The sequence below is a fragment of the Pecten maximus genome, chromosome 4 (genome assembly GCF_902652985.1).
Source record: "Pecten maximus chromosome 4, xPecMax1.1, whole genome shotgun sequence".
In the NCBI taxonomy this organism is placed as follows: Eukaryota; Metazoa; Mollusca; class Bivalvia; order Pectinida; family Pectinidae; genus Pecten; species Pecten maximus.
The window spans coordinates 37,033,467-37,051,549 of NC_047018.1; the positions used below are offsets into that span (position 1 = coordinate 37,033,467).

At 36.2% G+C, this 18,083-nt stretch overlaps 1 long non-coding RNA gene across 1 annotated transcript; it reads right to left on the reverse strand.

The window, feature by feature from the left end:
• Window positions 1-15,740: 15,740 nt before the first annotated feature.
• On the reverse strand, window positions 15,741-17,087 carry LOC117324812. Its single transcript, XR_004532067.1, has 2 exons — window positions 16,877-17,087; window positions 15,741-16,265 (listed from the first exon to the last, which is right to left on the reverse strand). It is a non-coding gene; the product is annotated as an uncharacterized LOC117324812 (long non-coding RNA).
• Window positions 17,088-18,083: the final 996 nt, after the last annotated feature.

Here is an 18,083-nt window from a genome sequence, read left to right on the forward strand (position 1 = left end):
GAGCTTGAATTAATACTGCATACATAGAGATATTACGGTCGTTGATAGTTGCTACAAAAGCTCGAATTTAAGACAATATGTCAGGAATGTGGTCCGACTTGTCAGGGATATCGAGGAAAACCTAAACGGTTTTTGTTTTTATTTATTTTTTATTCATTTTAATTTTTTTTACAAGACATACAATAACATACATATATACATATGGGGAAGCATTACATACAATACTTTACATCAACATAACATTCTCCCTGGTGGTATAGAAAATATATTACGATATACAAAATGTATTAAATTAACTGAATGAGGTAGTTGGATTTATTATTAAAGTACACTGACTTTATCTTTGATTGAAACGTTATAGAATAGCAAAGAATGTAATAGACTGGAATAAGGGTGGAGATTTGGAGGGAGGGGGGAGGGGGAACAACAACAACAAAGACAAAATGAGCAAACAACAAAAACAACATGGATTTCTGTATACACATAAAGACACGGACATATGGACCAGGACATTGTAGACTGGTCTAACAAATATCAGTGAATTAGTATTTCGGTTACAGTTATTTGTATATAAGTTGCTCACTCTACTGACTTCTTATATGTTTGTTGCACTTTGCTCAACTGAAAGATTTAGAAATATTGATGAGTTGGAACCAAGCTTAAATTTGCAAACAATCGTTTATTTGAGTAATATGATGTTCTTTATCAGGAATATGTTTGGCCTGAAACAAAATATTGTAACGCAGACAGATCAACACCAGTCTACGCACCATCTCATGATATAGGAATGTTTTGTTAATGATATCCACAACTGCTCTATTGTCTGAATGGAACCAGATTGACTGAATTTGCAAATGCTTTCCCCATATCTCTACAGCTAGTACGATAGGAAACAGCTCTTTTATAGTGATGTGAAATTTCTGCATTCCGCAATCCTTCACCATACGGTAAAACCACAATTGCCCAAAAACTGCACCATAACCTAATAACCCTGACGCATCAGTGAAATGATTTAACTTATCATAATCCTGCCATTTGTTATCTAAAAATATAGATTTGCCTTTGGAACTGTCAATAGAAATTGCCCATGCTTGCATATCTAGCCGAGTCGCTTTATTCAACCGTATGTGATGATGTGGCTTATATTTATTTCTCTTTGTGAGGTTTGTTTTTTACGACTCTTATTGGAGAACAGAATTTTTCTAACTTTGGTAACCTTTTCGACTGGCAAACGAGCTTCCATCTTGATTGTATATAGCTCCATACCCAAAAATGTCGAAACTAAACTAGGGCATTCTGTCTTTTCCTCTTTTTCCTCCACTGTAATGCCGTGCTAAATGGTTCGGGAGATTGCACAGGAAATAGAACTGCCCATAGGCAAACATCTGTCATAGTAAGTACAAACATTGAGAATATATCCCCAACATATCATGGTCAGAAGGGTGAATGGGAACTATCCTAAAGGCTGATGCTATATCTGTTTTAGCCAAAAGAATTAGAGCCACTGCATCATCTACTGTACTGTAGGTTACTGAACAACACCTATCTGGGATGAAATCATTGCTAGATTGGCCCTCCGGATAAGAAAGATGGCTGATCGTTCTAAATTCGCCTGGCTCTTGTTTTGGTACTACCCAAATAGGATAACATTGTAATGTTGCAAAAGGCGGTGTTTTAAATGGGCCTGTTATTTAGCCTCAAGCAATTTCTTTGTTTAATTTGCTAAAAACCACGATTCCCTTTTGATAAGTTGAAACTAAGATTTGACATGTTCTAAATTTCCGCGGACTTTAAAAATTAAACCGAAAACCTGTTCAAAAACCAAGCAACAGATATTCTGATAAACCTTTGCCATAACCTTTCAAAAAACCTTCCAACATTGACAGTGTACATGTACATTTAACCGGGGTGGTGATGTAATTACTTTTTACTTGTTTTGGTTTGATTCGTTGCTTCAAATCATTCTACACTGATGGTTCTAAGAACGATCATAAGGTAGCGGCAGCCATGGTTACTACAAATTCAGCCTTGGGATGTCGACTTCCTAATGACGCTTCGATATTCTCTGCAGAGGCCCATGCTATCTGCCTTACTCTCCAACACATTAAAACTTACAATGTAAAGAGAGCAATTATTGTTTCGACTCTCTGTCTTAGTCTTAATAACAGAAATATAGATAACATGTTTATTCGAAAAATACTGGTTGTACTGCATAGTCTCGTCTTAAATATAATATTTTGCTGGGTTCCTGGTCATACCGGAATACTTTGCCATAAAAAGCAGATCGCGCAGCAAAAGCGGCATCATTACTTCCACCAACAGATTTTAAACTTCATTTTACCGATTTTAAGCCGTTTATTACTACATTCTTATTATCACAGTGGTAAAATGAATAAAACCAATATCTAGACAATAAACGACACTCAATCAAAGGAAACATCGACGAATGGCCCTGCTACAGAGACAACGACCAGACGATGTTGTTCTTGCCCGTCTAAGGATGGGCCATACATATATAACGCCTTCCTACTTATTGAAGCGTGAGGACCAGCCTCAGTGTATCGTGTGCAATGTACCATTTACACTTTCTATTGGATTTCATTGATCTACAACTTACAAGAGAGAGAGTTGATTCTGTTCGAGTCTGTTAGTATATACAACATTTTGAACTACCTGAAAGTAATTTGTCTTTATCACAAAATTTGAGTAACCATAACAACTTTTTTTATTTCAAACCAATCATGAGTGTACCAATATATATCTACATTTTTACATGTTTTCTGTGTCATTTTGTCTCGTCTTGCTCGTATTTTTAATCACATTTTTGGCCCTTATTACCTTTATAGTGTTGATGGGCCATTAAGCACTTTAATTAACTAACTAACTTGATTTGTTAGGTGAGAGGGACATTTACCATGTTTATGTAATGAGTAGCAAAAGCCTTGACTCTAAACCTGGTCATGGAAATCTGCTTGAACCTCTGCGAAACCCCCATTTCCCTCTACCCTGAAAGGGCTGACATCTGTTATAGTAGTGCTGATATGCGGTATTGGCCATGGCCCAATATTCATGATGTAATTGGCCCAAGGAAAGTATGTTACCTCCATTTCTGTCCACGCACGCTGGTCATGAATAAACCATGCATTACCGGTTTTTCTGGAAGCGGATTTGGCAACTAGTATATGCCTTGTCTCCCTGCCAGGACAGCACTGAGTGGGACGTCTTACATTTTAAACACCAGTGTTTGTATGGGTAGGATCCAGGGAAAACAATTTCTCCATTTTTCATAACATGTGTGATCTTTTTTTTGACATTTTATTTATTTTGGACAACATATATAGCCACACATCTCATGATTACACTTGTCAATTGATCATTTGATTTAATGAGCTGATTTCTTATTAAGGATCCAAATCCAAAATTGAGCCTTTCCTGTGCTTTGTAAGTGGATAGAATCACCAGACGTACTTATGTCCTTGTATTGATAATTAGGCAAAATTGACAGATTTTTTTCGGCCAAATTTTATTTTTTATTTTTTGATCAATTTGACTAGCAATTGTGCTAAGAACACAGCTGCCATAAAAACTTGCACTTTAACCATCTTTAAAGAACTGTAAAGGGTAAATCTTCATTTCGCATGGACAATTAATTTAACTTTTAGCAATTATTCATCATTAACTAAAAAAGAAAAAAGAAAAAAAAAAGTAGATGTCATGTACATGTATATCATCAATCATGCCATTATTATCAGTACATTACTACTACCCAATATATGTATCATGAAAAGCGTTTTAGTGATCATGAATACAGAGTGAGTTACAAGCTATGGCATGGTCCGAGTTATGGATACGAATCCGAGTTATAATTTGGGCCAAAGAAGTAATTCTAACAGTGTGGACATGAACAATGCCAAATTTTCGAGGCAATCTGCCCCTGTATCAAGACCCAGAGAATACAAGTACAATCACATGATATATAAACAGTACTAGAAAATACAACAACATAAAGTAAGAGTAATATTTTGGTGATAGTAGTAAATAACAACAAAGAACCCTTCGGCTGGTGAGGGCCGAAGGCGGTGGCTAGCGCGACATGACAAGAGCCATTGTCTATGATTGGCCGCTATATATGTGGCCAACGGCCAAGGCATTTGAACATAATCCCGGGCGTGCAACTATAGGTTTCGTGCCAAAATGATTGTATATGGATACAGCGTAAAGGAACGATGCATTGTCGTCCATGAAATGGTAGTGGACATAATAAATATATTGCGTTTCAACTCTGGAGAACTCTCAAAATAACGTACTGAATCAAACTGGCCCTGACAGTTAAGACAAACCAAATTTTAAGAGTGCTGAAACGTCACTATGGGATACACTACAGACTGTTGGTGACTACCGAGATAAAGTCGACAGTAGTCTGTACCGACTTAAGTATAGAATTGCCGAAATTAGATTAAACAAATAAGATAAAAATGTTCATTTTCAAAAGCATTCGCATTGTATATTTAGATCATTAAAAGAAAAAGGGTTAAATAATGAAATAGATAACAAACAGATGATGTGAACGATGTCATATATATAACTTTTAACTTAAACGGAGTATGGTAAAAGGACATCCGTTTATACAACATGCTCAACTGTAAATGAAGTGTCACATACATGGCATGTTGGTGGATTTTCTCGTTTTAAAAAAGTACGAATGAGTAGGATATATTTGCTCGGTACGGAGCCGGGAAAGGACAACCTCCTCTCTACGATCTGCCCGACGGAGAATGGATGTTTTAAGTTTCGTTTGTACTTTATAAACTTTGCTGCTCGTCTCAGGAGACCAGCGTTACTGCCATTTACTTTGAATGACAGTACAAATAAAAGGTTTAAAACCTGTAAATAGTACTCTGATATTTGTTTGTTGGGGATTTAAACCATTTGTTTTGCTCCCCGATGAACAAGTTCGTTGCCTTTAATTCCGACATGGCTCAGAATCCAATGCAAAGTCATTTTGCATTTTTCATATACGGGATATTCGGAAAAAAGGTTTTGTACGAGTGTGTTCAGAGGATCTTGTAACTGTAAGCTTTGAGGAACAGAAAGAGTCAGAACAAATGATTTACTTTTTAATGTTATGTCCATTTCAATACCGTGGCAGATGATTATAAGCAGAATTCAAGGAAGATTCTGTTACTGGCAAAACAAGATGTCCGCGAAGAAATCCCCGAATAATTTCCGCCGATGTTTCTCGAATGGCAATATTTATCAAGATATGAGAAAGTATGGCATCAAAAACAAACGAACGCTCGCACTACTGTACCTGCTATAGACACTTGTGAACATAGCAACATGGTTATTTTGCGGAATATGTCTGATCCACTTTGTTCTGAAATTTGCATTTTACGCATGTTTTGCCGAAATTTACAGATAACTTATCTGATTAAATGTCAAAACAAAGACATATGGATAGCCATGATACACATTAACAATTGGTCTAGTTATTTTCTCTTCCTTTGCACCAGAATAAAGGTTTATATGATTGTAAAATGTCACTGATACTTATATGAACCTTAATTGGTATATATATTTCAATACACATGAGGAAAAGGCTTATTTGGGATATTGAAGACTGTAGAAATTAGGTCAATAGCTATTTTCAGCAGTTATTGTACTATCCTTTTTGTTTAGTTTTTTTTTTTATCTTTGCACAAACTATTTATGATTCGTTGTTACCTGAATGCTCATAAATCCATTAATTCACAGCAAGTTATTTATCCAATTTATCTCCGTAGAACGTATTGCGTTCGTTTTCTTCCATAACGTACTGATGCACACTGGCTGCCGTAATCATTACAGCACAACAATAGACAATTCAATAAAGGGCATTTATTTTTCAAGGTTTTTAAAGTCTATTTACAAACTTTCAAATAAAGCGGCCGTAAATTGAGAATGATTGAAATACTTAAAAAAAACGATGCATTACCTATTCTGGGCTTTTCTGACGTAGTCTCAAGTCTCCATTGAAGCAATCTGTTCTAATCACTCTTTGTCCGTCGACCGCCGAGATGTAAGCGTCGACCGTCCGAACGCATTCTATATTTTTTTTTACATCTCCTCATGATCAGAAACCCCTAATCCAGATATGCTGGGAACAGTTACCCTTCATGTGTTACATTTGGGAGGAACGGATTTTGCTATGGCTTATACAGGAAAATGATATATATAGAGATTACACAACGAGTGGTTATTGGATATGGAATTTATTTCACATGAGTAAGTTATTTTTTTTTAAAGTTACAAAAGACACGAGCTTTAGCGAGTGTCTTTTGTAACTTTTAAAAAAATAACTTACTCGTGTGTAATAAATTCCATATCCAATAGAGGTCGGGGAGAAGGAATCCATAAACCTATGCGTCCACACTATAGTAGAATTTGTACATGATACGCTTAATGTAGATTTTAAGTGGCAGACATTGCACATAGGCTAGGAAGATATGATGGTACACAGCCTAGGAACGTTATAGTGAAGTTCATGCATTATCGCAGCAGGAAATTATTTAAGTTCGTCGCAAATTGAAGAGATACAATGTACCATCTCGTTATCTTGGAGGATTTCACGCTTCTCCTCCAATAGAGACTCAAGGATATTAAGCCTGTGTTTCTGCCACAGATCTGCTGTTGACTGTTCATTGTTAGTCTATTTCGGCTAAGTTGATATTTCGTGCAAGTACTTCAAGTTACATTTTGTATGCGTGTGATGTGTTCAGTGATTCTGTGGATATAATGTTCCTGTATTTATAAGTCGAGTGTTTATTTTAGCAGTAAAACGTAATTTGCTTTATTAATGTTATAAAGTTCTCTTTATCGTTTGTCATTTGACGTCCTTAACACGTTTGCTAAAAAATGTATGTTATATAGGCAACTCTTTGCTGGGTATTCCTAGAATGCATTTTATCCTTTTCTTTTCGGACAAGGTGAAATGATAGTCCGGATTTGTTTTTCGTATCGCGATTTCTGTTTAGAATCCTCTTATATATTGGACCGAGACAGAATTGAAGTACTTAAGGGTCCAGCCCAACGAATGAATCGACGTTGGCGACACACGCAGATGTCTAACTCCATAAAATGTCCAACATGTTGCATTGAAACATAGTTTGCTCCTCAGATGTTTTTCTTTGCCAAGTAAGATGGAAAGTTGTTTGTTAAAGTATAGGATTCTTATCATGAAAATAACAATGATTCATATATTAGAATTAGTTTCAGTCCATTGGAACACCGAGTAGTGCAAGTACTGAGTGGTAATTTCGTTTTTGTTGTGTCCGAAAGTATAGATTTTGTTTTGTTTTTATCGAGCTGCCATGGTCTTACAGTCCCTTGTCTCTCATTTCCAACTAACTTTGTCTATCCTTTCCTGAGAGGTACGTATATGGTTGATTACAATGTTGATCTTGCATACAAGTGAAATTACTATGCTGTCGGCGAACTGTCAAGGGTTCAGCGATAAAGTAAAGAGAAACTTTTAGGTTACTATTTTACTTCCGTGCAGAAAATGAAATAAGAAACGAGTGGGGTTACAATTTTTGCTTCATTTTTTTTAAACCAATATACGGGGTAATGCAATGTTTTAAACAATATTTCTGAAGGAAGAGTACATTAGGAAAAAATAATATTTTTTTATAATTTTCTTGTTGTAGACATCGATACTAATGGGGTCAAGGATAACTTTGATTTCACTGTACAGCCAAAATCAGGACATACCAGGACAACCCAGACTTTTCAAATAACTGATGTAGTGGATACTTTAAGGAATGAGAAGGTAGTAATTAGTGGTGGTATTAACTTTGTATTGAATAATTTATTAGACTATGATAACAATAGGGGTTTAGTAAAAATAGCACCATATTGGAACTCCCTAAATAACGTCTTACGATCAAGAATCTTCACAGTGATGAACAAAAGACACCGACGACAGAAAATAATGACGTAAGTCCGATTCAGACTGTAGTTCATCATATTTAAAAATGTAAAATTGATTTTTATCATGAAAACCCAGTCTGGGACGTACATTTTCTTATTCGTAGAAGCAGAAAACAGCTTTCTGTGTACAAACATCGAGAAAATAGTAATTGCAGATTACAAAATCATAATTTTCTTGATCAACATGCTCTCTCATGTTGAACTTATTTACGTCGAGTTGTATCAATGAAATCATCAAATTAGGTACTTGTCGAATCAAATCTCTTCTTTAGACAGCGTATTCTGTCGAGACCAGAATGTTGTTGTTTAGTGACCATGTATTCGCTCACAACAGTTATAAAGATGTTTAAAGTATTGACTATCGATTCGGAAACACCTCGTCGTGTAAATGTTCAATCAGTTTATATTCTTAACATTAACGTTTGAGTAACTTTTATTTAAAAAGTCTTCTTTATACACCCCCAATGGTATGCGACTAAGGGTAAGTGAATGAATACTGGTTCGCCTGCTTTTTGAAAAGATTGTACAAAACATCCAGTCTAGTAGAACACAAAATAAGTAATGGATAAAATCTTATCATACAGTTTTTTCGTCCTCTTAAGTATAACCACTCTTTACGTACCAAAATGTAGATGATTTACCCCACACACGTGTTACACAGGATCTAGACAAACCTTTATCAAATTGTGCACCTCCGAGAATCAAAAATATTCTGTATTAAACTTTTTTCCTCATATACAATGTACATTTTTGGAAAGGTAATTCAAAGGTATAGCAGAAAATGCAAGAAATATTGTATGTCCGTGTGCTCGCTTTTGTGCTATGACCGGTCGATACCAATTAGACACAATATGTAATTTTAAGTGGATTTTGCTGTTTTGACCTTTTATCCAAGAAAGTCATACACTATCCTCTATATGTATTGTTAGATATTTATGTACGTTTGCACACCTGACAAACATAGTATTTTCTGTTATATGATAAAAGTTAAATAATTACTTTAACTTGTTCATTTAACTCAGAGTAACAATTTAAGTTGCCCATACGACTTACTTTTTAATGAAAAATACCTAGTTTTCACCATTTTGTGCTGATTTAACGCCTCATATAACAATTCCTACTATTAGATATTTATAATCAATTTTCCATTGTTTGTAGCGGAATACGGCCTTCTGATTGGTTGAGATTTTTTTTCATACCACTATGAAAAAAAAAATCCGAGAATGGCGCGAAAAATGTGACGTCACAATACGACAATTGACGTTGCGTATTGATTTGAGAAAAAGAATCCGATATAAAACCAGTAAAATTGTACATAAAACAAGTTTTGAATTAGAAAATTATTTTCAAAAATTAAAAATAAGCGTTGATGTCAATTATGTTTTAGTTTCATAGGGGTACGTGGATTTATACAGTTTACAAACAGGTTTTTTTCATACCCCGATGAAACTAAACAAAATGACATCAATGCTTAATTAAATAATAAGCAGGTCAAAAGAAAATAAGCTTCTTCTAAATATAAAACAGCCATTAAAACGGGAATGACGTGAGCTTCCTTTTTTCTCATAATGTTATTTTTTACCGTTTAGAGGACAAAATCAAAAGTGCTTACTTACACTAGAAATATAAAAAGAAAAACAAAAAACAAATAAGTATAACTTCACATTGTTGTGTATTTCTTTCATTGTATTGAACTTTACAAAGACGTACAGGAAAAAATGAACTTGCTAATCTTGTACATAATACACCGGTTATTTGAGTAATCAATCTAACGTCAGAAAAGGTAGAATTTAGGCTTTCCATCAAGTGAAAAAGAAATACATTTTCAAAATTGCTGTTAAATTGATATATTATCAAAATTCTATCTATAGATGTCTACATTTTTTGCCACATTTATCACATTCGTATTTGTTAATAAAATTAACCATATTTTGGTAAATATTACAAAAATCCCTTGCACCCCGTTTAGTATGGAACGCCGACAGGGTCAAAGTTCGAACTGCTTATTTTCTTTTTCTTACTTGCTATTCCTAATTCATAACGCTAATATTTCATTCTAATTTATAGTTATTCTAACGTGATGTTCGTTGTTCGCGATATTGCTTCTTTGTATATGTATCTACTTGTTTTTCCATTTGCCCTAGTCCATACTTGCTTATGATTTAACGCTTCTTTCTTTGTTGCATTTTGAATATTCTAATTTCCAAATGTCATTTGATTGTTGTTCTTTTTCTGCATAATTCGCGTTTAACCGATATTGACAAATCAGAGTAAGTAAGGAGCCAGTTGTCAGTAGGTCAGTATGATAATGGTACATAAGGGGAGCGAGAGACATTAACTTTGACTTTAGGATTTACTCCATGCATCTTTTTAACTTGGATTTCTATTGGATCTATTTGTGCCGATTTCGGATGTACACTTAAACATTAGAAACACAGTTGAGTGTAAGCTAACCTTTTCACCTTGTGAATAGTGCACTACGTTTAAACTAGTAGTGCACTACATTTAAACTACAGGTAAACTAGTAGTGCACTACATTTAAACTACAGGTAAACTAGTAGTGCACTACATTTAAACTACAGGTAAACTAGTAGTGCACTACACCTTAAGAGGTGATGAATAGCAAAACCCCCATACAGGTAATGGACAGTACCCAAGGCTACCTGTGATTTTTACCTATACTGTTTATATAAGGCTATCTAGCAGTTATATTAAAAGAGTTATTAAAAAGGTTTTGGAAGTTAAGTTTGATGTTATATTTACACTGTAACTACTAAGTTAAGACAAATTTACCTTACAAACCTTTAACTAAGTTCAATTGTTCAGGCCAAGTTTCATTTATATTTTGGTACTTTATTTTTTTGTATTGATTAATCAGTTATATATTTCACATGTTTAATTCCAGTTATTTTGTTTTCATCACATGGAAGTACATTGTAGATATATAATAAAACATTTGAAAACAACTATCGTTATTTGAACATTTTCATTTTGATACGTTTAATTCATATTGTCGTTTAATTTCAGATTAAATTAAGCAGCATATTCATAATTTCATTTTTGATGTGATATTATGCTTATTAAAACGTAATTCAGCCGGCTGTGTGAAGTTAGCTCAACATACGACATGCGACATTCAACATTCAAAAAAATCATATCTTGTGTTTTCATTAGCCAACGAGGGATCTTTTGAATGTTCAGCGGCTCGACATACGACATTCAGATTTTGAATGTCCAGCCGCTCAACATACGACATACGACATTCAGATTTTGAACGTTCAGCCGCTCAAAATACGACATACGACATTCAGATTTTGATTTTGAATGTTCAGCACCTCGGCATACGACATATTACATTCAGATGTTGAATGTTCATCGGCTAGACATACGACATTCAGATTTTGAATGTTCATCGGCTCGACATACGACATTCAGATTTTGAATGTTCAGCGGCTCAACATACGACATTCAGATTTTGAATGTTCAGTGGCTCGCCATACGACATTCAGATTTTGAATGTTCAGCGGCTCGACATACGACATTCAGATTTTGAATGTTCAGCCGCTCAACATACGACATACAACATTCAGATTTTGAATGTTCAGCCGCTCAACATACGACATACGACATTCAGATTTTGATTTTGAATGTTCAGCGACTCGACATACGACATTCAACATTCAAATTTAGAATTTTCAGCGGCTCAACTTACGACATACGACATTCAGATTTTGAATGTCCAGCCGCTCAACATAGGACATACGGCATTCAAATTTTGAATGTTCAGCCGCTCAACATACGAGATATGGCATTCAGATTTGATTTTGAATGTTCAGCGACTCGACATACGACATTCAACATTCAAATTTTGAATGTTCAGCCGCTCAACATTCGACATACGACATTCAACATTAAAAAAATTCATATCTTGTATCTTCACTTGCCAACGAGGGACTTTTTGAATGTCCAGCGGCTCGACATACGACATACGACATTCAGATTTTGAATGTTCAGCCGCTCAACATACGACATACGACATTCAGATTCTGAATGTTCAGCGACTCGACATACGACAAACAATATTCAGATTTTGAATGTTCAGCCGCTGCCGTGGTTGGCTTCCATCCCAGACACTGGCTGTTAATAGAACATTAAACAAACAAAGCCAAACCATCCCGACTTATATAGACAGCGTCTCGTATTTTCCGAATAGAACGCTACAGAAATCACTTAAAATTAACCCTTTTCATGCACCTGAAATTTCTCCAACATATCGATGCTAATATAATCGTCATTTCTGACGGAATTAGTAAACAATTAAGAAGAAGGCTTGATTCTGACTATGAAGCTGGAGTATTTACAAATGGCGGGTAAACCTGTGATAATGCGGACTGCCTGCTGCGTTATGTTATTTATAATTTCAAAGAATCGGTTATTGAACATCGATCCCAAAGTTCACACGCATACTCTTAAATAGGCAGAACAACAGTTTCATCAATCCTAAGTAGTGGATTTCTTTTCAATATAAATTATCATTTCCTTCGCATACCAATCTGTTCATAGATGACTCGTTTATAGCATTTTTAGCTCGTCTCTTTGAAGAAGAGTGAGAGCTTATGTTGTCACTCCGGCGTCGGCGTTTGCTTTTCAAATGTTAAGTTTTTGGTGCAAGTGTTGAAAGGCATAGTAATTTATGGTAATATGGTTCCTGTGGGGGTTAAACTATCCCCTGCCGGATTTAAACTAAAAGATTTTTTGGGAAAAAACAGATTTTTGAAATTTTTTGGACTTAAAAATTATTTGCGTTAAATTTTTGGTGCAAGTGTTGAAAGTTATTAATTCATCACTATAATTGTACTAGGGTGCGGATAATTGGCAAAAGAGTATCTCTAGAGTAAGACTAAAAAAAAAACAATGTGAAAATGCTTACTTTAGACAATTTATACCGGTCCAAATTTTTCCATGGAGATAACTCTCATTAGGATAATATTTTATAAAACTTTTTTGTAGAAATTGGTCCAAAAGCAATTATTTCCTATATTTATTCAATCTACAACAGCATAGCTTGTCTCCCCAATGTTTGTCAATAAAAGATTTACATTTTATATATATAAATTGGTATGGTTTTGAAAATTGCATGAATACACAATACACAATCTGATGAAGTAAATGATATAAATATTATTAATGCAATTTGTGCAACCATACCAATTAATATATTTTAAGTATTTGTTGACAAACATTTGCAAGACGAGCTATGCTGTTCTCCAACAGCTCTTGTAATATATATTGTTACGTCACGCATGGATACAGATGTGTTTCAGAGAACTCCGTCTAAAAACAAAAACAAAAAAGAAACCTAACATGCATGACAAACACTGGTACCATACCACGCAGGAAACTCCACGGAGGAGGTCCATACTTCCTGGGGCCGCTTCTGAGGACGAAGTTAGGAAACGAATACATCCTCTTGATGGTGGACTTATTAACCAAATGGGTGGAAATTGTCCAATTGCTTTCACAAAACACCTGAGGCGACGGGTTGTTGGCAACTTTTTCTCGAGATTCGGAGTTCCCTTCAAGATATTTTCGGATCAGGGACGGAATTTTGAAAGCTATGCTCAGCTCTCCATGAAACCTGAAGATCCACAATCACGTACCACTCCCTATAGACTGTCCTAAAATGGTCAGGTTGAAATGTATAACCGAACTTTGATGAATGCAGTCCACAACTAGCATGGGCTCTTCGATTAACAGTGAACCACTGTATCGGTCAAACATCAAACATGATGGTGTTAGGCATGAACTTGAACATTCAAGCAGATCTAATTTTTTAAACCCATATTCAACAGCATCGACGATAGGGTGTACTGTACCTGTAGATATTTCTGGGGTGGGCAGTTCATGATCAAGTGCGACTACTGTGACGAATGGTACCATGGGGCATGTGTTAACAGACGCATTAAGTTTCAAGTCTGTAGTTAGATGGTAGTATGATATATCATCGCCTTTATATCTTATATCTTTACAGGATCATGAACCCCACGCAGTTAGCTTCCAATCGGTATATTTTAGAGATAGTTAGGAACGCTATCACTGAGGGGCTGCTTTTGGATGCTGAGCAGTTGTTCCTGGACCTCTACAAGAATGACAAGTTGTCATTAGCCATCTTTGAGAGTATCGCTTTGGACCAGGTGGCTATTGCTAAACGGAGACGCAACCGTCTATGGCTGCGCAGAGCTTTAGACAAACTTAAGATTGAGAGGCCTTCAAGAATAAAGGGAGAACCCAAAGTTTGCCTGGAACCAAGAGATATACTATTACTCCAGCCATTGGGTCATCCACGGAAGAGGTGAGATATCCGGAGAAATCGTGGAACACAGGGAGACGGTCCGTAAAATACACCCACTGCAGGCGGAAGAAGGCTCGAGTCAATAGCCCTCGGAGTCAACGAAAGGGAAATGAGCGTGTCGTCTTTCGCTTTACGGCCCACCGAGGTGTGATCACAACCCCGATATCCCTCGAGGACGAGGGGGTCATTAAGAGGTTAACAGGAAGAGATCGTGGGCATCACGAGGGGTGCCTGAGGCACGGGTAACTCAATATCCTAGTTTGGATAAGACGAGTGGCCGTTGGATTCAGTCCTGCTATATCAAGGACTGTAGAAAAACTACATCATTTTCAAGGCCCTATCTAATCGAGGAACACATTCCTAAGGTATTTTGTAAGAGAAAGAAATTGTCTAACGATCTCTCGCTCACACGGTATTCATGCTTGGTGACAATGGCCAAATGTATGTTGAGACCTCGTGCAAACTCCCCGAATCTGTGTGACCACTTTCGCCGGTACCACCTGATAGCAGACGGGTGGCAGACTACGGATAGCCAACAGATGTACCATCTCTGCAGGGTAATGAGTTGGCCGATACCCATGATGTTCGACTTGGACTTCATGAACTCATCAGCGATCCTTCTTTATTAATAATTGCGAAGACTCAAATGTATACTACCTTGGCGGATTTGAGATCCACCTGCGCGGAAGTGATACTCCAGCTGGTAGCTGCGACTGTGGAGACCTGTGGAGACCGTACCTGTCTATCAGAAGGATTATGGACTGAAGATGTCGGAGGTAGTTTTTCTATGACCGGGGGAACTATCCTTTCCCGAAGACATACGGGATATACTAAGAGAGAGGTACATATGTATATTGTGGCGATCGGGTTGCATCCTAAACACATTAATCTTCATTTGTATTTAATTACATAAAAATAATTATGTATTTGTAATAGAAATCCAAATACTTTTAAGTTATTTCTCATATAATAAGATATTACTTTTGTGTTTTATCATTTATAAAACATTCAAATTTATTCTACAATCATTCTATTTTACCTGTATATAAAGTGATAGTTATACTCATTGCTCACCATTCATTCATACCTCTAGTATAACCCTCTCTCTGAATTGAATTTAGATGAAAAGTGATCACCTGGCTAAGCTCATACTCCTGGACATCACAACAAATCTGTCTTCATGTCAAGTGAATGTCTACATGTAGAATGAGCAGACATGGCTTCTAGTAAACTGTTAAGTGTATCTCAATGCGTGATGGTATATTTGAAATATTCATAATCACATGTTATGTCGAACGGGGTTTAAATATTTAAGGTACTCGGGTTCTTCCATTTCAACAGATTTATTGATGTAACGCAGGACGAGCCTCAGTCAAGCATTCAGGAAATAGACACAGGAAAAACCAGAATAAAGAGAAAATACATATATACAAATTTATTTACACACACAAACTTAATATATACCTAGTTGTATTCACACTCACGATCACTCTCACTACCTTTCATACGATAATGTTCTATAGATAACTAAAGTCTCTTCACAACTGGGGAACACCACGTCTCAGTGTTGTCCAATGCCGAACATGCAGCGTGTACAGTATCCCTGTACCTGTCGCTAAATAGGTAGGGTTCCAAGAACCTGAGAATTTACTCCAATTCTCTTCACAGTAACCTTGCTTCTAAGCAAAGTGTATGTACCCAGATACCTGTCTGTGTCTGGTACGTCATACAAAGTTCCTCCAATCCGAGGCTATCTTTCACCAATGATAAATGGCATACTCTTCATGCCTGCCTGTAGACTGCCGTCTTTACACAGCTGACCTTGACCCTGAAGACTCGATAATCTGTTTGGTCGGTCCTGGTGCTGCCTTTACAAAGATGAGGTGTCATGTCTTTTCTTGCCGGCTTACAGAAGTAGTTCTCGTTGCCTGCCCATCATGTGAAGCTATAAACGTACAAAAATATTGAATTAACACTCATTCTTCCATACACAACATTAATGTCTAAGATTTCCTAACTACTACATAAACAATTTATTCCTAAATAGTTACCGATATTTACAATAATTCATCCTAAATTATGTTGCTAACATATTATAATCTAAGATGCGTGTCCAAAAATCTGCATAAATAACTATTTAACCACAATTTACATTATAACACAATCATACGCCGTACGCTATCTACGGGTTTCCGTAGATTTTTCCACCTGCACGCATCCACGCTATCCCATACACACAACTCAGGGCTTCCATACAACTTCTACCTGAACAAAACTACGGTTAATAAGTGAAATTGACATAATTTTAACAATGAACGTACATATACATAGCGTGATAATAAATATACTATATATATTCCTAGTTATACTTTATAATTTAAACGTTACATGCATATACATGTAAAAATCTGTCTTCGATAACAACAAATAGTTACGAATGACTGGACCGCATCGATAGATAGATGGCTTGACCGGTAACAGGGACACAATACATAAATGTATGGCATTAAAATAACCATTTCAAAACAAATTATAGATGATAGAGAGAATACTTACCCCAGTCTGCTGTCTAGGCTTCCCACATGCATAAATTCCTGGTGGAAAAGGGGTATAAAACTACCATACAAGTGGACAATACCAACTCCACGTCCGTTCTCACCTGAACGCTCTGTCTTTCACCCTCTTGCTTACTCACATACACACCACGTGACATAATGACACACATAAGACTATAAATAAAACGTAAACATATATGCGTGCGTGACAATTGACATACAAGACAAAGACCTATAATACAAAAACAAACACATTACTCAAATATAGACTTGCGTTTACACACTATCCGACTTCGTACCCATACACAGGTATACACCAAATCGAGCACACCCTCACTCCCATTCGCACCAACACTATGCTTACCAGGCTTTTGGATCCCCTCAGCTGGTTAATATACATATGTATATTACCGTATACGGCACGGATGTTCAGGGTGACACAACTGACCCTCACGGATAGCAGTTGTACATACAGTGACCGGTAAAGGAAAGGAGATTTAGCAGGAAAGCTCAGTGCGCAGGCGCAGTGAAAGTAAGAGAGAAAGTCGTGCCGCTCGTCGAGTGTCGTGTCCACACTCATCTGTCAGATGAAGCGTGCGTGTCCGAGGTCAAAGTTAACACCACAATACATGACAGGTAACAAGTACGGATATAACACCACACTACGATTCACAGGTACAATAAGTACAGGCCATCAATCTATACCGCACAGGGACCTGACACACTATGTGTAACGTCCAATAATTTACCCTGGGTTACATTAAAGGCTTCACGAATAATTGATGTAGTGAATGAAACTTTGCATGTATATGACTCCATGTGCAACATAATGTAGTCAGCATATTAAATATTAATATTCATAAAACGAATTCAAATCCTCTTTTTTATTTAAAATGTTATTGAAGCATTAAAATGAATTTAAAATGTTAAGAAAATGGTATCTGGATAATATTTTAATCGGAACAAAATGTACGATTCATGACATATAATGATGAAATTCCTAAAGTATGTTTTTCTCAAATTATTTGACCTATTTGAAGGGGCATTCCCTCGGTCGCACATCAAGGTTTTCGTCGATTTCATCATTCTAGTGTCTTGTTTGCATTAAATGCCACTAACCAAATTTCTGCCCATTTGTTCAGTTATCAGAATCTCCGTTAAGTACATGTTTTATTTCTTGGAAAGAAAAAGAGGAAGCTAGAAGATAA